This window comes from Octodon degus, unplaced genomic scaffold (assembly GCF_000260255.1).
Source record: "Octodon degus isolate 3935 unplaced genomic scaffold, OctDeg1.0 scaffold00077, whole genome shotgun sequence".
Classification (NCBI taxonomy): Eukaryota; Metazoa; Chordata; class Mammalia; order Rodentia; family Octodontidae; genus Octodon; species Octodon degus.
The window spans coordinates 9,737,383-9,744,699 of record NW_004524653.1 but is presented as its reverse complement, the minus strand read 5'-3'; the positions used below and the strand labels follow the sequence as shown (position 1 = coordinate 9,744,699).

The 7,317-nt window shown below is 42.0% G+C and overlaps 1 protein-coding gene across 7 annotated transcripts in view; it reads left to right on the top strand.

Moving 5' to 3' along the window:
• The window catches only part of Ncoa3 (nuclear receptor coactivator 3), a 132,626-nt gene that overhangs the window by 73,895 nt on the left and 51,414 nt on the right, over positions 1–7,317 (top strand). The window contains exon 1 of one of the 7 annotated variants that reach the window (XM_023720757.1): positions 3,161–3,229. The exons of the other annotated variants lie outside the window; for them this stretch is intronic. The gene's annotated coding sequence lies outside the window, so the exon portion shown is untranslated. Of the gene's footprint in view, positions 1–3,160; positions 3,230–7,317 lie in introns of those variants that run through there. 7 annotated transcript variants of the gene reach the window in all.

Sequence of the window (7,317 nt, the reverse complement as noted above, 5' to 3'; positions counted from 1 at the left end):
CTGGGATGTGGTGCTGGAGGATCGAACCGAGGTCCCTGTGCTTTGCTTGGCTTAGCTTGTTCTAAGTAGGTGATTTAGACCACTGAGCCATCTCACCAGCCCCTCTATAATTTTTGTTTCCTTTTTTGGTATAGGGTTTCAAACCAAAGGCCTTAGGTATGCTAGCCAACTGCTGTAGCACTGAATTCTTCCTGCTCAACTCTCACCCAGTTTTTACAGTGTTAAAATAGACTTTGTTTTATGAATTTACCTATAATTACAGGGTTAGGGTTAGTGTGAATTCCTCTAGTCTGTCTTTTCTGTGCTTAAGGAAGATTAGATTGAAAAGACTTCCTAAAAGAAGGAATAAAGTCGTACCCATGTCCATCTGTGCTCTCCCTATTTATGCATTAAATTTTTATGTTATACTTGTGATTAGCTATTCTCTAGAAGTCAATTTTTACAGGTAACTCTTGAAGTTACAATTAAAAATAGTCACTGTAATTTTGTTGAATCAGCTACTTAAGTCTTAAGTTCTGTGTGTACGAGTGAAATACAAATATCTTACTCAAGGTGACCTGTTTATTTCCTCACCCCTTTTACTTTTAAGGATTTTTTTTATTGGCTATGGCTTCCTTCCCAGGAATCAACTTTGTTTACTCTAGGGTGCAACCCCCCTTCCGCCAGAGAGGATGTCATTTTATAGTGCTGGCTGGCCACAAATTTGTCATGATCTTCCATCCTCAGCCTTCAAGGTTGCTGGAACTGCAGGCGTGTGCCACCATGGGCCACTCTATAGTATACTCTTTTTTCTTTCTCACTCAGCTCAAGTTCCCTCTACAGAGCAAATTTCTCCCTCATTCCTTTTTTAGATAATGTTTACAACCTTATGTTCCATATGTCTTACATGGAAGGAAGACTACTAATTAATAGAGATGTTTATTTTCTGAGATACCATGTAGTCCTTTTTTTTTTTTTTTTTTTTTCTTTTATTTTGGTATAGGGTATTCTTGATACAGGGTTTCTCTTGGTATACTCTGTACAGGGTCTTACTACTCAGTGAAAACTTATAGTGATCCTCATGGCATAGCCTCCACAGTGCTTGGATTACAGGCCTGTTACAGATGTGTTTTGGAGGCCGGCACGGCATGAGGAGGAGGTAGTGGTGGTGGTGGTGGGGAGGGTATCGAATCTGAGTCTTTGTGTTCACCAGTTAGGCATCTGGATTGCTTGAACTATCTCCCCAACGCCCATGTAGTCTTGCCAAGTGGCTAAGTTACCTAGGCTGGACCTGAACTCACTATCTTGTCCTAGCTTCCTAAGTGTTGGGTTGCCGCCATGCCTGGTTTTAATACTCTTAAAATTTTTTTTTTTTTATTTGTTATAGGGTTTTGGTTCCTGCTGAAAACATGTGTATTGGGCATACATGCATGGCAGCTGATGTTTATCAAGGCTATCCAGAGCCTTACTCATTTTCGTGTTTTAAGGCCACCTTGAAAGCTTTGCATGTGCACCTGTGCTTAGCATATGTTTCTAAGCTTTAAACAGTTTCCATTGTGTTGCTTGCCGTTTTATACAAGAAATATGAAAGTGTAGGATGTTGCATTCTTTTCCATGGAATTTTATCTTTTGTACTGTCTTGAAACTACTGGAAGTAAGAATGTAACATTTTCCAGATACCTTTTTTTTTTGTATTTTAGGGAAGGGTCTTCAGGGTGTTCAGGGTTTCACTATTAGATTGGACTCTAGTGATGTGCCTGTTTATAGCCTTCCAAGTGCTGGGATTACAGGTGTGCGCCGCCACGCCCAGTCTCAGTTGCCCTGTGCCTAGGTGCTTTAATCCGCTGTGCTGTTTGGCCAGCTCTAGATCATACATTTGTAACATCTGTGATTTGGCTCCCCCCTCCCCTCCCCTCCCTTCCCCCTTCCCCCCTCCCCCAGACCCTATTTCCTTTCATTGATATGTACAGTGCTGGCTGGGACTTCTGTTTATCCTTTCAGTTGGCTTTAAGCAATGTATATTGGTCTAGCTGAGGTGCTGGTGATAGTCTTTGAAGGTGGCATGCGTGTTTCCCTGGTAACCTACACCTGCTGCTCCTTAATGTGAGCTGTGAGCTGTGAGAAAGGACAAAAAGCCAATGCTTTGTGCTGTCAGCTGGGATTGAGCCTTGAGATAGAGGCTATGACTTCCTGGGGCTTGAAAGATTACATCAGAGCTGAAGCACCAGGCCCTCTGAAACTTTAGATATTATCTCATTATAATGCAGATTACTCTCTCTGCATATCCTTTCTGCATATGGCAGAGGTAAAGGTAGGCCACCCACCTCACTCAACTCACTGTACTCATCAATTTCCCACAATTCGCAGTCATTCCTCCTCAAGCCACTCCTCCATTGACTAAAACTAGGTGTGGCCCTGGGTCAGCCTCTTTGTTCTGGAAAGCCATCTTCTTGGCTGGACTTGGGGCCCCTTGGCTCCTCAATAATTACAAATATGTTTTAGTGACTGTACATTCACCATGGGTTGCACTGGAAGTGGTAGATTGGAATTAGTTTGGTGGGATTCCAATAATGTATCTTTGAGATTACAAACATTGACTTCTTGGACCGAGATGAGAATCTGGAAGGGACACCTACAAGTCTCGCAGTTGCAAGGTATCTTGTCTTCCCTGCCTTCTCCTTGAGGGCCTAGACCTGTTTAACGAGTGCCTATAATATTTCTATCTAATTTAGCTGCCTACAACACTTAAGAATGATATGTAATGAAAGGAGTTTTAAGTTTAGGCAAGTTAAATTGTCATCATCTGCTTGCTATGCAACTGATAAAGGGGAAATATAACTTCCAGTCTGCTAGATGTTCAATAGGAGTTTATGTTCTTCAAAATCTAATAATAAGTTCTAGGAAGAACATAGGCAAAGAACAGAGTACTGGGGAAAGAAAGCTTCTAGAGTGGGTCCCAAGTGGGTTGGCAAGCACTTTGCTTCTCAAGGGAATTTAGTATAGGAAAAAACCACAAGGTGAGGGTCTAAGGTTGAAAAACTGTAATCAGATAAGTAGTCTCTTAGATAACATTGACCCAGTGGGAAATCACAAGGTAGGTGTGATGTGGGACAATACTATGTTAAACCAGTAAGATTCTGACAATAATCACTTAGGAATATTGAATAAATAGGTATCAAATGGGAAAGAAGTCACTGTTGCCAGCACATATGGAACACCAGGGAACTGGAGCTTTTCCTGGAGGGTGTGGGTAAGTACCCTGCCCTTGCCCCTCCCCCATGGAGGTACTTGTGTAGAATATCAGTCATTGCTGTTCAGCTCTATGGTAAATGGGTGTAGTCTTTCTAGTTTTTGTCTTGAGTTCTGGCCTTTAAGGAATATGCCTCTCCTTGAAGTTGCAGAGTATTTTCAATTTCTGTTTCTTGAGGGCTGATCCCAGTCTGACTGCCTGTAATATTTCTCCTTGACTTAGCTGTCCATAATACGATAAATATTAACATTTTTCAAGGAAGAAATTGTTCTAATTACTTGTGACCCTCCTTAAGCTGTGCTTTGACTGTGTAGCTCAGCCTAGCAGTGATCTTCCTGCCTGAGTCATCTGAGCATTGGAATTATAGGTCAGACAGATGCTGTCACACCCGGCTCTATGGATTGTTTTCATAGAGAAACTTGCAGTTTAAAGAGGTTTGTAAAAAATAATTGAAGAGGTTTACATAAGAATAGTTCTTGGGCCGGGGAGATGGCCCAATGGAATAAGCGCTTCCCTGGCAAGTGCAAGGGTGTGAGTCCAATCCCTGGTTCCACAGGAAAAAAAAGAATAGTTCTTGATGAGTTGGTTGTGGTTTCACAATCTTACAATCCCAGCACGTGCTAAGTTTGAGGCAGGAAGATCAAATTGAGTTCAAGGGCAACCTGGGCTACATAGTATTCAAGGAAGTTAAGACCCTTCAAAACAATCCCCCCCCCCCCAGCATGGCGCAAAGAAACAAATACGGGGAGAGTTAAAAGGATGGAGGGCAGGCAGATGGGGAGATTCCCTGATGGGAGAGAGAGTGTATGAAGCTTTATGGAATTTTGCTCGGGGCAGACTTTGAGGGAGGCATGTTCAGTGATATACAAGGAACTGATTGGAGCCTCCCTTATGTGTGGGAGGGACAGGTAAAAGAAAATTGTATCCAGAGTTGGAGTGGGGAAGGAGGAAGTGGTTGTTCGGAAAATAAACTGTTTTGGGAGATTCAGCCATGTTGAATTAGGGCCATGATAATTTAGCAATTTGTACTCAGGAGGCTGGAAACTATTCAAAAACAAAAAAACACCATTTGGGCCACACCTGAAGACCGAGACAAAAGAGGAAACACAGCTACATACTTCCCTAGGAATGGGCATCAAGGATTGTTATTCTAAAATAGGTATCAGTCACCTTGAAAGAGCCCAAATGAGTCACTAACCCAACTCCCAACAGGAAGAGATTCAATCCCAGATTCATGCCCACTTGCTAAGGGACTTGCTTCCCAGATTTGGTACTGGATTTAATCAATTTTACCTGAGCAGTGGTGCTTGTAATCTCATTGGTGACCATAGTTTTGTCCCACTTCGTGCCCACCTACGTGAGTTCCCATGTCTTTTCCACGTTCCCATGTCTTTTCCACCACCTTAGACCCGCCTCACCACATGGTTTTCCTCTATAAAAGTCTCTGGAAAAGACAGCTTAATGGGGACCACCCGCTTATGGCCCCTCTCCTGTTCCTCTCTCGGATAGGAGCTTTCTTTCCCTCAATAAATATATTCTTTTTTTTTTTTTTTTTTTAAACTATCTCCTCTTAGCAACTTACTTTATTTATTTTTAAAATTTTATTTGTGTGTGTGTGTGTGTGTGTGTGTGTGTGTGTGTGGCCAGCTCAGCCCACCGGGGGCGGGGCTGGCTGGTATGTGGCGCTGGGGGATTGAACCGCAGTCCCTGCACTTTGCTTAGCTTAGCTTGTTCTAAGTAGGTGCTTTAGACCACTGAGCCATCTCACCAGCCCCGCTAAATATATTCTTATAACCTCTGTTCTTAAAATTCATTCTTCGGTTTTAGAGAACATGAACTTGTCCCAAGTACCTTTTTGGTTGGGAGATCAGTTTTTCTCCATGTCATTTGGAGGTTTCCCTGTATCACATCCATAAGATTACAGACACTTTTTAAAAAACTTTATGTGTTTGGTACAGGGTCTCATTACAAATCTCCTGTCTGCCTGTTTTCAGCCTCCCCAGGGCTGGGATTAGAGGCATCTCCACCATGTCTGGTCTTGGTGCACCCCACGTAGGCTATCAGGGCATGTGGTACCAGGGATTGAACCAAGGTCCTTGTGCTTGCCTAGGCAGGCACTTAGTATGCTGAGCTATCTCTGCAGCCTCTTCCTGGCTTTTTCAAGGTGATTGATACCTATTTAGAATCTCAATCCTTAATGCCCATCCCTTGCTAAGTATGTGGCTGTTTACTCTTTTGTCTTGAGGTCTGGCCCACAGTGGGAGTGTCTGTGTCTCCCATAGTTGCCAGGTCTTCTATATTGCCTCCTTCTTTAAAGGAGCCCTATACGACTGCCTATAATATTTCTATCTAACTCAGCTGCCTACAACACTGTCATATGGAAATGTCTTGGGGTCCCTGAGGCTGAAACAAAGGACTTAACCCACTCCTTTAAATAAATTAAAAATGAGCTCACAGACTCCCATAGAAGGAAAAGAACTCTAGAATGGAATACATTTAAGTGATGTCTTCAAGATCGGTGATTTAGTGTGTGTCAGGTTACAGTGCAAGCTATCTGTGTGCACTTGAAGTCAAGATGTGTTACTGAAATTTGAGATAACCTGTGGCCGAAATTGCTTCCTGGCTTGGAGGAAAGAATCATTTGTAGGTGAAAAAGATGGGACCAGTGCCTTGAAATTTGTAGAAAGGATCTAGAATTTTTTTTCCTCCCCTTTCCTCTCCCAACCTCTTTTTTTTTATTCTTTTTGAGCCAGGGTCTCACTCTGCAGCTCAGGCTGGTCTTGAGCTGGGGCTTGCTTTGTAACCCAGGCAGGTCTTCAACTCTGAAAATTCTCCTTCCTCAGCTTTCCCAGTGCTGGGATTACAGGCATGTGCCACTATGCCTGGATGAGCTTTCATGCCTGTTTGCTGTTTCTAGTTTTTGTGAGTAGTGTCTATTCATTTCAAATACCCATTTTTGGATTCAATCTTTAAGGAGAGATGCCTTAAAAAAAAAAATCTTTATATATTCTTGATAATAGTCCTTTGCCTGAGGAGGAACTGCCAAAGATTTTTTTTCCTATACTTAAATGTGACAGTTTCTTTTGCTGTGCACAAACTTTTTTAATAAGATGAGATGGGATGTTGCTTCTTTGTGATAGTTCCTGTGCAGTTGGGGTTTTGTTCATGAAGTCCTCCTACTCTAGTGCTTAAAAGTTCTACCTATTTAATCTACCATAGCCAGGTATGGTGGCACATTACTGTTACTTTAGTACTTTGGAGGCTGAAGCAGGAGGATTGTTGTGTGTTGCAGACCAGGCTGGGTAAAATGGGAGCTCAAGGCCAGCTCGAGCTGCATAGCAAGAGCCTGTCTTAAAAGACCCCTCCCCTTCTCTTCCTTTCCCTCTCCCACCCTCTCCCTCCCCTTGCTCTTCTCTTTCTTGTGGTACCAGGGATTGAACTCAGGACCTTACACTTGCCAGGCAAGCACTCTACTGAGCTATCTCCCCAGCCCAAACTTAGGTGTTTCTGTTTTAATATTTAGATCTTCCATCCATTTGGATTTTAGTTTAGTGCATGGTGAAAGATAGAGGTCTAGATTTAATCTTCAGCATATGTAAAGCTATTTATTTATATTTATTTTTAGCACCATGTATTATAAAGAGGATGTCTCTCAGTGAAGGCCTTTGGGTCTTTCAAAGATAAGGTGGCTGAGTATGTTTGGAGTTGTTTCTGCATCTTTTCCACTGAATCTTTTTTCTTTTTTTAAAATCATAGTAGCTTTGTAGTATAATTTCAAATCAGGAATTGTGACATCCTCTTCCTTGTCTTTATTGCCTCAGAATTGCTTTTGCCATTCCAGGTCTCTTCTGGTTCCAAACAAATTTTAAGATTGTTTGAATTCTGTGAGATAATGCTGTTGTTACTTTGGCATTACTTTGAATATGTAAAGCAGTTTTGCAAGTATGGTCATTTTCATTATATTGGTTCTCCTACCTAAGAATGAGGGATAGCTTTCCATTTTCTGATGTCCTCTTAAATCTCCTTTCTCAGAGTACTGTAGCTTTCAGTGTAAAGTCTGTCTTTGTGAGGTATTTTTTTCTTTCTTT